The sequence below is a fragment of the Gnatocerus cornutus genome, chromosome 9 (genome assembly GCF_029298725.1).
Source record: "Gnatocerus cornutus isolate USDA-ARS CGAHR chromosome 9, icGnaCorn1.1, whole genome shotgun sequence".
NCBI classification, from domain to species: domain Eukaryota; kingdom Metazoa; phylum Arthropoda; class Insecta; order Coleoptera; family Tenebrionidae; genus Gnatocerus; species Gnatocerus cornutus.
The window spans coordinates 14,262,480-14,277,322 of NC_142241.1; the positions used below are offsets into that span (position 1 = coordinate 14,262,480).

The window sequence follows — 14,843 nt, forward strand, 5'->3', positions numbered from 1 at the left end:
CAAATAAAACTCATCCTCAGTTACCTTTGGACTTCCACAGCGTGTCTTAATTGCCACTTTAACAGATGTCAATTTTGCGGTTTTATGATTAATTTTTCATAAGAAAACTCTCAGTTTGGCAACGTCATATTACTTAACACAAACAAATGACTGTTTCTTCAATCAAAGAAATTACTTGAAATTTGAAAGCCAACTGAGTTTTTTTTGACCCCACTATACAACATTAGAAAACCGGTAGTTTCTGGTATGGAACGCTGATTATTTGTGATTAATTCAAACAGTTCTCTTACTTTCCAAGTTTTATGATACGTGAAGAGTAAATAAACTTAACGTAGAAGTTTCTGCACTGGCTGCAGTAAATCTAATTTGGTGTACTAAAATACTTTACGGGATTTAAAATTGGAGAACAATAAAACGAATGTCATAAAAACAAACTTGACATGAATTGAAAAATGAGGTCAAAATAGTGAAGGTAAAAATGGTGGATGCATTATCTCACCATGTCGAATTATTGGTATAAAAATTCAACCGGAAACAGCTACGCCAACTGGGATTTTATCAGTTTTAAATATAAAAAGAAAAAGTAAAAATGGTGGATGCGCCGGGGAAATTCAGTTTTATTCCTTATTTTAAAAGCTCGGATTTTAACAGGTAATTTATAATATAACTCAGTTTGTTAATTCTAATGATTGATGTAGACCAAAAAATAAAAAGCATCTTTTAGTGTACGTTAGTAATATTTAATACCTTCAGTCAAGCCCAACTTTCTAAATTAATTACCTGTTCTAGCAACTGGGAAAGTTCTAAAACCATTCAGAAACAGTTTTGCAAACTAACAACAGTTATGAGGGGGCGAAATAAAAATCATATTGTGGACAATGTCGCGGTATATTCACGCTTTTCATATTTAGGTAAGCATTAACAAGAGCCCCATTTTTTCTTCTCATTCCGAGAGAGGCTTCTAATTGGATTGCCATAACAGTTTCCGGAAGGTAATACAGCCGGAAGTGGAAATTCATGGCAAATTCTCATCATCAATGCTAATTAAACTTTGCTCACTTGCGGCTGTTTTATCTTATATTAATTCGAATTAAATTCAAACTTGGTCACATGTTTCCTTTCACGAGATATTCCAGATCTAGATTGCATTTCGATTGGTTGTTTTCTCTCCACATCAAACGTCACATGATCTCAGCAGGAGTATAAGATTAAAAGCCGTCAGGTGGGTAATTGTGCGTCAAAACTAAAGCAGGATTTTCGCCGTTTCCAGTTGAAAAGAACTTTAATCCGCCAGGTGGTTTAATTGTCCTTATTCGATTTTCGCAGCGATTCTTCGCCGGAAATGGAACTTGTCCCTCTTCTAAATTCATTCAAAAAGAGCCTAATATGCAGCAAATAACGAATTTCGCACCTTTTTTCATGCGAGATTGGAAATGCGAAACTGCCTCTATCGCGACATTACAAGTAATAGAAAAGCTACAGATGTCGGCCACAAAGTCATTTCACCAGAACACTTATTTAAATTGCAACCGGAATGGGATTTCATCTTGACGGCGCCCGGTTTGGCAACTGCAATTTCTTTTTTTAGCAACCGTATTATCGACGGGTTCAGTACAAAAAATTATTATAATCAGGGAAAGATTTTAGCGGAGGCCGGAAAGCTCGAGGCGTTTTCGTTGTTTTGGTTTCAACTTCTTTCTTCCCTGGAGGGGAAACTTTTTAGAGGAGACGTTGAAATTGTGACCATAAAGACAGTAGAACTTGGGAAATATCCGGTCGAAGCCTTGTCTAAAATCTGACAAATGATTGAGCAAATCTCCTAAACATTGGCAATTCTCATTCGGATAAATGCGTCGACAATAAAAATCTGCCAGAAAAATTCCCGTTGTCATTTGTAAACCGCAGCTAATTTATTACAATCAAGAAAAGATTCCTCTTTCGTCAGAGTGTGCGAAGAATAACGAGAAGTTTTTCCAAGAAGATGAGATATCCAACAGCCTGTTGGATTTTACAAAGACGTGAACAAATGTCCGGTCGTTTTTAACTCCATTAATGTGGCAGAACTAATGTCGGCGTTTCGTCATCTTTCGAGGACGACATCAATCCCGGAAAAAGAAAACTTGAGGATTAATTTGATGAATTTCATTGTTATTATAAGTGGAAATTCGCCGTCGAAACGAATTACACTCGAGGATAAAACTTGTAAAATCGATACGAGATTCCGGATCCGGATTTAATTAAATGAAGTGTGCTAGTTTCGACTATTTTATTAAATCAGAGAAACTTTAAACGAGCGAAAATTGACAGCTGTCGCGTTAACCGCAAAGTTTAAAGAAACTCGGGATTTCTCAGCGAATCTTTTAACGATTAGGAATTTTCATTACACGCATCATTTGCTCGGTGTAACTAGAATCCGGGCAAGAAAATCGCTTCATTTCCTCTTTGATTGTGCTAATTTTTCAGCGTGCCCCTCTTTGTTTCACTGCACGATTTTTCCCACACGTGTTCTAACACTAATACTTTAAAAACTAATTGAAAAGTTTTGGAAATCGGAAAAGTGTCCTAAGCCCACGAAATTTCCAAAGTTTTCAAAGTGTCATCAGCGCGCTAATTTTACGACGTCCATCTCGGATTTTTTTATTTTTCCCCCGTGACGTTTTACGGCTTCGTATCAGTTTTATTAGCGTGTTAATGTGTGATGGAATATTTTCATATGTATGGAAATTTGCGAAGGCAATTTAGCGAACGACGTAACTTTTAGTTGAAACGATTCAATCGATGGGCGAAATATAAAACAATGTAAAGTTAACTGAGGTTAGTGCGAAAAGAGAGAAATGTAAATATTGATTCTGTCTACACCGGAATTAAAAAGATATGCGAAGTTCCTAGTCTAATTGAAGAGTCTTCTATTTGCTAACGATGTGTATTTTGCCACAAACTTTTGTTCAAACAGTCTTCATTTGTGAAAATATCAACTCGTTGCACTATTATGATAATTATAGCTCAGGCTTTATTTAAATGCAAATCCCGTCGTTCTTTTTCAACGTGAAAATTATCCCTCATTGTTTTTCCACAATTCCACTAAATGTAAAACTTGTTTTGAAACAGCTACGTCATTTGAAAATCCCAGTTATCGCGTAGCCCCGGGAAGTACAGGACTTGGCAACCCCACCTACATTTTTTCCTTTCTATCTCGAAATAAAATTTTTGTAATAAATTACCTACAATAAAATATAATCACGGAAAATCTAGAGCTTTTAATACAAGCAGCCTTGGCACAAGAGAATTTTAAATTTAAATGTGTCGTGTTGAATGAAAGAATCGACATTGCGGTTTGCATAATACTCTATAAAATATAGAGAGTTGATACTGTGCGAGATTTGTAATTAAAAATAGAGGAGGTATTAAAGGACTTCATCAAACGGGGAGAGAAATATTTGTGTTTTAGGGTTTCAGTTTCGGGATAATCCCAGCTTGGCGAGATTCATTTTGAAAGATTTTTACAATTCACTTTTTGTGATTTGGTTCCAGAACAAGCAGAAATTAGGGATTTTTAATCTCATCAAAAAATTATTGAATTTTAGAAGTCACAGAACATCCCAGCGTTTGATTCGTTTAGAAGCATCAAAGTCCAATTTTAATCCCTTTCGGCTTAATACACGATTCTCATTATAATAACCAACATTGGCGTGAAATCTAATATTAAAACTTTTTATCATCACATTGTAATAAATACACTTCGTTAAATTTAATCGGGCTAATTTTTAGCACCGCTTAATGAAGCTCGTTCCGTTTATATCGACATCATTACTGTAAAATTATATTCCTGTTTTTACCGTTCCAACAAAATAATTGCCTCCGTATCAATTATGTCAAAAAAGTCGCTCTTTTGTTGTTTGATCAACGCTGGCTTTCTATCTGTCAAATGTGATTATTGGTTAATACAAATCACACCAGTCCATTTGTGTTTTCCTAGCTCTCGTATGCCTAAAGCGGTATGCCCCAACAATCCCCTTTATCCGATTTAAGCCAAATGCGCTATTTAAACCGCAATTCCGCCAAGAGATTAAATTTATGTAATAGCGAGCAAATATTAAGGATTACATTTATTGTACCGTCAATCTGCTGAAATAGCCTTCCGAATTTGCGTAAATAACGTCTGGATACAAAAATTGTTTGCTGTCAACATGAATGTCGTCTTATTGATTCATACTGATGACTGTCAAAGTGACAGTTCTAAATGGTATTTAAACGGTTCTTTGGAGTCATTAAAAATAAAATTGAAAACAAAGATTGATAAACAGAGGACAGAAGTGAGCATCGAACTATGAAAGAAATGTAATTATTAAAAATTCCACTTTACATAATTTTTTTACTGTGCCGTGACATAAAAGAATAAATAACGAAACCAATTTTGAAGTTCATTATGTGAAAGCTACATTATACTATAATTTCCAAATAAAGCTTTTTGTTGCTTTTCACATTACAATATTCAAGAAAACTGTTTATAAAGAGCGAATTCTAAAGGAATAAAGCCCGAGAAAAATGACCGTTTCTTTTTGTCGGTTGTAGTTTCGAAGATATCGGGCTTCAAACATTTAAAAAACTGAATATCAAATATCCAAAACTTTCAACAGCCATAACTCGGTTATTTATTGTCGTTACGTTGATTTTAAACCTAGGTTTTAATATTGCTTCATAAATAAGCAACCGTGTCTGAATAAGAGACCGAAAAGCAGCTAACTTCCACACTAAAAAAAAATTAAATTTTGAATTCAAACTATCGAAAATCGATTTCTAAGATAAAACATTTCAAGAAAAACGATTCCGGTCCCAAAATTTCAAACGGTTCGAATTCAGTTCAACAAGGGTGGTTTTGGATTCAGCGCGAAATTCTGCGTTAAATGAGCCTATATAACCCAAATTTCCTTTACAAATGAATCCGATATCGACCGAATTACATTTTCAGAGGGTGATTTTAGGGTCATTTTCAAGAAGCTGTTTTGTGGCGAAAACTGCGTTTAATATTATTAAATTATATATCGATCGAAAGAGCAGCTCGAGATCTAACAACTGTTCAAATCTCAAATCGATCGGGCAAATAGTGTACGAGGGACGATCAAAAAACGAAAAATTGAAAACTTTTCATCGATTGAGTCGCAAAATTTTTTGGCACAAAAAATCGACTTTTGAGGGCGAATTCTAAAGTAAAATGAGCCGAGAAAAGCGATGGTGAAAACCGTTTCTCAAAATCTCTTGTAGTTTCGGAGATATTGGGCTTTGAAGATTTTCCAACTCAAATTCAATATCCGAAATTTTGATCGCTCATAACTCAGCGAATCTTATGTTTTTGGATTCCGCGTAAAATGAGCACCAATACTTAAATATTGTGTCATAAATTAGCGAGATATCGAGCGAATTAGATTTGGACAAATTAAATCCAAAGACCGAAAAATGATGACAGTTTTAGAATTCATTCTAAGCCAAAACATGGCGAAAAAAATGCCCCATTTCTCTATCTGTGCTAGTTTCCGAGATATGAAGCATCGATATTTCCGATCCTTGGGGTAATTCAAGTTTGTTATTATACGATGACCGATACTCATCCTATTTGAGATGCAATCAATCCTGGTTTGTTTTAGAATGGCAAATTTCCACGTGCTCAAGCCAAACAATTGTTTGTCAATTGACAGTATGCGAATCTCCGAGTTTCTATGTAAAATGGTGGAGCTACCAACGTTTCTCTCCACTCTATTAATGTAAATAATGTAAACAACTTTGCAATTTGCTTAAAAACTTACGTCATTTTCTCATAAAGCAACACGAAACCCGTTTTAGTGCACGTCATTAATCTTGCGACTTTTTGGAGTAAACGCGTCATGTTTCCTACGATTAAGAGGATTTGTAAAATATGTGGGATGAAGTACGAAACTCTCATTTATATACAAGAAAGAGTGATATAAACCGCACTTTAGCGGTTACAAATTGCCACACCTCCACCAAATATACATAAAAATGTACTTAATACAAATATTTATGTTTGCGTCGCGCTTCATAATATTTGATTGAATTCGAGTTGGTTTAATAATAAACGACGATGCGTCATTACGATAGAATTTTTCCTCCACTTGCTTGAAAATTGCTGACATTTCGTCTTAACACAAACAATTTCTCTTTCGAACATGACATTTCTTGATATTAACTGACGTTTCCGTCGTGTGTGTTTATTTCCAAGTTAATTTCCTACCATTTTCCGTCCATCCCTCTTTAAAAGAGCGTTTGGTGAACTCAACCATGTTTCAGTAAGTGAAGCTTAAATCGTCATATGCCAGGAAGTCTGATCCAGACATATGTACGTTAGGCAATCTCATAACGCTAACGTAGAATCCCATATAAATCAAACACAAACAAGATTCCATCCCGGAGCCGACGTCTATCAGTCAAACGATAATTTCATTTATGCATTTCGCCGTCAAAATCGAATAAAACGTCGCTAATCCCTCCTAACCCTCAAAACTATACAGACAAATAATTTCGCAACATGTAAATAAGGTTTGTGTAATCTCACCCGCAAATAACGACAAATCGAATCGATAGCAAACCCCCGAATTTGCATTTAAATTAATAGAGGTGCAACTCAGACTCATGTTGCGCGCAAATAATTGAAAATTTCGACGCGTTTTTTCCGACGAAGATTTCCCTGATAAAAGTGTCAGTCACGTCGGGCGTCTCGTTTTGCTCTTTCTCGTTCCATAAACAGGAGGCAGTCGACGTGAAACAAAGCATTTCCGCTATCAACAAGAGGAAGTACTAAAATCCGGACCTTCAAGGGAGGTTCTCTCGTCGGCCAAATTGCAAAGCAAACATGTTAATTGTGGATAATACGGAAAGTGGACGAAATGGGAAAAATGACAAAGTAATAAACTCAACAAAACGACTCTATTTCGTGAAAGACCGGCAATTAACTACATTATTTTATACCCATGGGGGCGATTATTGACCCGGCGCATCCACCATAATAACATGCTAACAATGCCCACGGCTTAAATACGCTTAATTTAACAACATATTCTTGAAAATATAATTCATTTCGTCGCGATAATGGCATTTGTCCACAATTAATACCGACAAACTATAACGTTGATAAATGGTGGATGCGCCGGGGCGAAATATAATCTCCGAACATTCTTTCCCGTTTTTTTTCATTTTCATCGTGGTAAAACAATAAAAGAATTCCCAAAGAATGACAGCATTAGCATTTTAATACGATTTGAGCGACACAGAGCGATTATAACCGCAATTATGAAAATGGTTTCGTCTGGAATCTGAATCAATCTCGGAATTTCCAATTAAATAATTTCTTTTGTAATTGATGGTTCTTGAATGATAATATATACCGTGTGTTCAAGTGAAGAGGTCACCACTACAATATCTAATTGAAATTGGTAATTGCAGTGCTTGTTATGCGGGCGCTCAGAGGCCACGCATTGTCGTGTCGAGTAAACCCAGCTGTAAATTTGATTAGTGCTCGTCTTTGTACTGATCGACGTTGGGTGCTTTGGTGGTCCCAGAAGACTGCATTAGATCCCTCAAGGGATGGATCGTGACGGAATTCTTAGCCAGACTCGTTTTTATTGACTCTACTTCTTTTCGCTACCGCATTTAAATGGCTGGTGAGATTTATACATTTGCTCTATTTTTTTTCAGGGGATTAGAGAGATGTTACGGCGAAAAGACGTATTTTTCTAGTGCGGATGTGACAACTCCATTATCATAATACACAATCAAATCTTCAATCAAAGCGACATTAGCGTAATACCCACGTCCGGTCAGATTGCGCATTACACTGACATGGCTAATATTTTTATTAAAAACTAAAATGAAAACGTATAGTGGGGATTTATTTAAACGGGGTTGCTTATGGATATTGCAATTTTTCCTCTGTGTCAATATCGGATTTGCTAGACAAAAATGTCGATTGCAATTCTATGGGTTGTGACGTCTGTGCTAGTAAAAGATCAGTTAAAGCTATTTGCTTTTGATGTAGAATTACGGAAAAAAAAGCAATTTTATCGTGATATTAAACTCTACATGGTTCTTAATACAAGAAGACAGTTTTTATATTATTGTCTCTGTAGTTATGTGAGATATTAAAATGGTAGATTTTTCAAAATTAGTCAACTTTCTCAACTGTCTTTAGTTAGATAAGCATGACCTGATTTTTATGTCGGGGCTTGTCAACAATAAGTTGACTAAGGAGCGAGACTCCCTTGCGAGTCGCTGTGAGCGACAATCGAAAAATATTAGTCCGCGGTTTTCTACATTTTATTTCTTTTACATCCTTTCTTGTCTGAAACAGATTTCCATTATACCTGGGGATTTTCTAAACCTATTTTTAAGGCACGACGAGCGCAGCGAGGAGTGTCGTAAAGTAGTAAGTGCGGCAAAATGCATTATGAACAAGTATCATACGCTATTTTTTCTATTTCGCCTTATTTTAAACGAAAAAACTTGATTTCGAAATCTAGGGAATTTTAGGGTAGTTGGCATTTGCAAAATGTTCGGGAAAAAATTCGAAGTAACCAAATCCAATTTCAGTCAGTTTGACAGGTGTGACGTTTTGAGGTTATCGGAGCGCAAGAGAGCCAAGAGAGCGAAGATGTTGATCATGATCATAATAGTTATCTTGCATCCAAAGAGTTTTTCTCCGATGAATTAATAAGCAAGTACAACAAGAAATAATGGTGTATTGATCGATTTATCATGGTTTATCAAAACCAAAATCTAAATTGTCAACGTTGACAGCAGGTTGACGGTTTGTCTGCTGCAAACCTAAGAAAAATATAAGTTCCTGGAAATATTGGCACGGGATTGGTCTATTACGATACCGAAATACGCTCAAACGCGTATCGAAATATCTTCATTATGAACGCGAAATAGAAAAACAATTTTTTAAATACCATTGAATTTGACAATCAGTTCTATGCATCATTTTTCCTGTAGCAGGAAATATCCACTCAGATACATGTCAAATTAAATCTTTGATTTAGATTAAATAATTATCCATGTTAAAGTGAGATGTGACTGTTTTTCCACCAATCAAATGTCAGCAATCATCAAATTGTCCATCAAATTATTCTGGCAATTTGCCAATAATATTATAATGAAACATTTGCTAATTTGCGCCGAAAATCACAAAATTTATGGTTTGATATGTTTGATATGTCGCAGTAATTCCAGACGCTTTAAAAAATCAGGCTTGTGTAAATCGTACCTCAAACTAACCAATCATAAAGCTGCATTTTAAATTTGCTGCCTACAAAAATCCGCTGTAGGAAAAATAGAGTTTAGATATGTAAAGGTTTGAACAAAAAATGAAATAATGAAGAAATAAATTTTAGTAAAGATTTTATTTAAAATATCTAAATTCTTCGGATTCTTAGGTAAAAAAGCGCGAGTAAAACGATGGTAAAAACCGCATCTTTCGCTCTGTCTTAATTTCGTAGATATGGAGTTTATACAGGATGAACTCGAAGTGCAAAGATTTCAACCACAAAATCAAACACCGCTGTAGATAATGATTCTGCAATAAAAATCGAAATTCGAATGGGGCAAAACCCCCCCGAATTACCAGTTATTCGACGCTTATGTAACGGAATTTAACAACTGTTTCCCAAAGACTGCAAAAACCGTTCGAACAAAAAACATTTACGCTCGCTATTATCGGATTTATGTAACTTTTACTTAATTACCAATTTTAAATATGACACATTTAATTTTTTGTGCGCCTCCGTCATTTTTCATGACATTTGCGGCAAGAAAATCACCTTTTGAATGTCTAGGCAGTCAAACGTGACATTTCGAATAGTTGGTTTTATTTTGCAAGTTGGCATCGCTGCATAAATGTCAATTGTGTCAATTTGTGTGCCGATTTGGAGACCAATGACCTTCGAAAATAATAAAGGTAAATTAATTAAGTAAAAATACCGCAGAAATTTGCTGAAATACATTTGAATTTAAATTAATCTGCCATCGTTTGATTAGAATAAGATGCTAGCAACCTATTTTCCAGCTGATGAAATTCCCCAAAATGAGGGAATGACGTTTCAAATTCAAACCAAAAGTCAAAATAAATAACTATTAATAATTGTCGGCGCACAAAATTTCGTGTTTGACACTTGAAATTGACAATTGAAATATACTTTCCTTGCATTTCCAAAAGACCATTTTCTAGCCTAGTGAAACAAATAACTATTAAGTGGGTATTGCGAAAAATTAATAAATGGATCCTCAAAAGAGCCAATCTTTATCTCGATTGGTTCGTAAAATGACATATTCCGACTCGCTTTGTGGACCAAACTGACATTTCAAGTAGAAACGAAATAATGTAAAAATTACCTGAAATTATAACGAAAAATGACCGAATGTTCTCTTTTGGACAATCCACAACGACACTTTTGAAAAAAACACTGGCAAAAATCTTACTCAAAATAATCCAAATATGAACAATTTGGCACTGTAAAACCAACCTTTCTCTACAACCGGAGCTCCAATAAAGACACTTGTTCATTAGCGTTTTTATTCCCAAAAATAAAAAAAAGCTCAAAAACCATAAAGTAGCTTCTGTTGGTCATAAAACATTTTTTTTTTTTAATTTTCGAACTCGAGTTAAGACTATTAGCATAACTTTTTGTTCCACGTACAAATAATATTAATTTTTGTCCAACAAAATCCCCTAACATTACAGCGATTAATTACTAACTTGTACCACAGCTATCATTAGCAGGATGAGAATGATTTGAGCATCTCATCAAATCTAGTAATGACTCATAATGATTTCCAGTTGTTGCCCAGAGTGATTATGAAAACACAAAATTAGAGCCGATTAAACACACTCTAATATTAATTAATCAATTAATCCCAGAAGTACTGTAACTACCATTTAAAATTGACATGTTTTCTCGATTTTCCTGCACACCTCACTAAGTCTCTGTGTAATCTAGATAATTGTCTATCTAAATTGGTATCAGATTGAATTTAATGTTAACCGTACTCTGAAATATAAATAAGCTCCGCGACAGAATCGAAGCAATTCCTTTCAGGCCAAACGCCGCGTTTTTATCCACCAAAATGCACATCAGAGTTTTCAGTGTAATTCTATTAAAGCTCCCATCTGTATCGAGCAAAATCGCCCATTTAAATCATTTCGTTCTACAGACATGTGTGTATTTCCCTTTAAATCTGTTAAATTAAACGAATCGGACAAGTTTTAATTCCGACTTTTTTATCCGTCTTGGTAATTGGCGGCCGACATGAAAGAATATTGAATTTCATCGTGCCTTGACATATCAGGTTTTTGAGGCTTTGTGCAAAATTATAAAACTTTACGACAGTTTTTACTTTTTGTTTACTTTAAAGTGGTCAGGTGTTTGAAAGTACGGTCCTGTTTCAATCGCCTGACCCAAAGAGGAATTTCTCTTGCGTGGGAGGGGGGATCATAACCATCCTTGTTATTTATAGATTCCTTTAATGGAGGTCAATGGAAAGAGGATTAGAGGATGCTGAAGCAAAACGATTTTATTTTATATACACACGCAATGAGAATCCCCAAGTTTCTCAATTAAATAAAGATTATTTTTCACGATGACGGCGCATTGATGATTCGATTTAAGCAAAATTCGACGTCAGGAAAACTCGCGTAAATCAATTTGAAGGAAGAAGACTTGTCGCTCGGGTATTTATCGATGTAATTATGAACGGAAAACTTTTAGCAAACTTTCGACTCCTTGGAGGCTTTCAGTATTTCATATTACAAATCACCGGTTTTTTGTGGGACAAACGGGATAATTTCTGCTTTCAACACTTTTTAATTTGATACATACTTTTCGCGTTAATTTACTTTGAGAGAGGACAAAATAAGTGATCTATAACCCACAGTTTTCGGATGCCTCAGATGTCATCCGAGCAAGTATTTGACCCAATTCCTAAGACATTTTAATCGGAGACAAATTTATCGATCTCGGGGGAGATGGGGCATAACATTTAAAAAACGATTCTTCGAACAAGCAGATTTGACTTTTTTAAATTCTATAGATTCAACGGTAAGAGATTAATGGCTTCCGGGAGTCGTTAAATGACCCGGCGCATCCACCATATTATAATGCGATCGCATTTTTAGTGGTATTAAACATAACTGAAGAGGATTATTAAACAAGAGCAGTGGCTTCAATAATCTGTCAGAATTATGAACTCGCGCGTACACTTCGACATTTGATAAAAGGAGCTGACATGTATGCAAGAGCCAATCATAATCGGCCACATCATTTGAATATTGGAACTGACCGAAGATTTGGAAACTCATTGCACATGACAGATGGAAATGACATTTGTAAACTGCATCAGTATGAATTTATCTGCCTCAAACTTGAAATATTCCAATTTAAAATGTAAAACGTTCGCAATGAAAATTACTTCCGAACCGCGTAAAACGTCCCCAATTATGAATGAAGCGAAATAAATTTCATCTAAATAAAGAAAAAAATTACGCTCGAGCAATCTCCTAAACCCGAAATAAATTACATTTAAAAACCCGTTTCACGCCGGGCCACTTTCCAATCAAAAGCAGCATCGTAGACAAAGTCCTCCCATCGATTGGAACCCCTGGAGTAGCCTTATTCCAGGCACACCACCCAATTTCCTTTTCCACCTTGATACAGGAATAATAAGTTTGTCCTGTAGGATATCGAACATGTGGACGCCGCCGCCGCGCTCGAAAGTGAACAAGGTGTGCTGTGAAAAAGCGATTCACGTGTTGCATCTCGAGGTTAGAATCTCACCAAAAGCTTTCCACTACGTTATTAATCCCCAAAGGCCAGCAATTATTTGCTCAGTGGCGTAGAATGAAATGGGCGGGTAGCTTGAAATAGATTAGTCAATACTTCAGTTATCGCGGGTCTATCGATCAGTGAGTAACATTCGGCCATGGCTTTCATTCATCACGAGGTCTCGAGGATTTAAATTGCTAAATTCTATGTCAAACAGAAACCGAACGAGTTCACGCTCGGATGGACGATCTTGGCAAAAACAAACGTTCTGCCAATTTACACGAGTTAACTTTACGTGTTCATTTAGTTGAAACGAGAAGACGGAAGACAGAGTCAACCAAGGGCCGATTCTGACCTTTACACCTACTCGAAATGTTTAATGACAGAGATACCTTTCTTAACAAAGCGCACGAACCCCACTGGCGCAGGAATATTTTTTATGCATGCAGGCCATGACTCTCAATCAGATGTTGGTAACACTGAATGTCAATCGGTGACGTTTAAATATTATTGTAGCTGTCATTGTTCAAATGTTTTTTCAGTGTTACTAAAGTCATGGCCTGCTTGATTATTTTTTTTTATGATGACGCAGTAGTCGTCTAGTGATAAAATACTGTTACTTTTCCTCATTATTCACAGAGTATTATATTTTACGCACTAAACGTGACTTATCCAACATCCCTTTCGCACGAGTAGCAAACAAATTTTTTTCTACAATCGCAGCAAAATGCGAAATTTAACGATAATACTTCAAGTGACAGTTCTAACAATTATTTTACATTTGACGCTTTATTGGTTAGATTTAACACGAAGAGAAATGAGCGGAAATATGGGTGAAATCTAACAAAAGTCAATAAATCATCTTTAAATGAAGGTATAAAATGTTTGCTTGCTTACAATTTCAATCCTGTCAAAGTTACGCACTCTTATCCATTTTACGCACTTGAGCTTAAAAGAATGACATGTTAACAAAATTTACAATTAAAATGTCAAAAAGCTGTTAAAATTTATTAAAAGAAAATGTCAAATTTTTATTGCTAGATAAGAAAAAATATTGGATGAAAAACGAGGCGAAAGTATCTTATATCACGCATGTGGCTCTTGATAAAACGAGTCACTTCTGCATCTAGATGCATAAACTGCTATTTTTGAAATATTAGAATCGTTCCCAAAACCGTAGCTCTGTAAAAAGAAGCGAAAAACCAAAATTTCCCAACAAGGTGTCCTGCCAACCGCAGGACAATAAAGCGGAAATGAACGATCTCATTTTAATTTGATTAATCCATCTAAAACTATACGTATGTGTAATAATTAGCAGCTTTGGCGCTCTACCAACATCAAAGTACTTCGCAGGATCATTCACGTGGCAAAATTGCAAATATTGATCAACTAAAACTCTTTCATCGCGATTTTCCTGTGATGAGGGGGCGACGTTGTTTACGAAATTTCACGTCGAGAAAAAATTGTAAATGAAATTTTTCGTATTTGGCGAGTTCACGTAATGAGGGCAAACTTAAACTTTTTCGTTAATGGACTTAGAGTAGGTCGAGTTCTCCAAACTCTTTCCGAACGTATGAATAAAATATCACTTGAAAAGTCTAATTCCGATCCTGGAAGGGCTTAATTTTTCAAGCTGGGAACGTGTTGATAGTTCCGCCAAGTTTTTGTCGAGGCTACGAATATGGAAAAAATTGCGAGGTTGATTTAGTCGACGTCGAACCACACTAAATATATTTTTTAATTGGTGGTATAAAAAGGCAATGTACGGTCGACTTGCGCTTTTAAACGAAAAATAATTGGCTATTATTAGGATCCCGTTGCAGTTTCCTTGCGATATGATTGAAAAGCTCGTTTTATGTCGTATAACAACTCCCTCTTTACGATCTTTTTTTATGAAGGATCGTTTTTATAGATGACTTCACCGACAAGACAACCCTTGCCATAAATTACCGAAGAGTTTCCTTATTACACGTGAAACTTTCTCAATAAGTGAGAAACTCGTGCTACCAATTACTGTAA

General features: G+C 35.6%; 1 protein-coding gene across 2 annotated transcripts in view; it reads left to right on the forward strand.

Moving 5' to 3' along the window:
- Nucleotides 1–14,843, forward strand: part of LOC148169068 (dopamine receptor 1-like) — a 37,131-nt gene that overhangs the window by 2,175 nt on the left and 20,113 nt on the right. Inside the window, exon 1 of one of the 2 annotated variants that reach the window (XM_088045135.1) lies at nucleotides 7,482–7,673. The exons of the other annotated variant lie outside the window; for it this stretch is intronic. The gene's annotated coding sequence lies outside the window, so the exon portion shown is untranslated. Of the gene's footprint in view, nucleotides 1–7,481; nucleotides 7,674–14,843 lie in introns of those variants that run through there. 2 annotated transcript variants of the gene reach the window in all.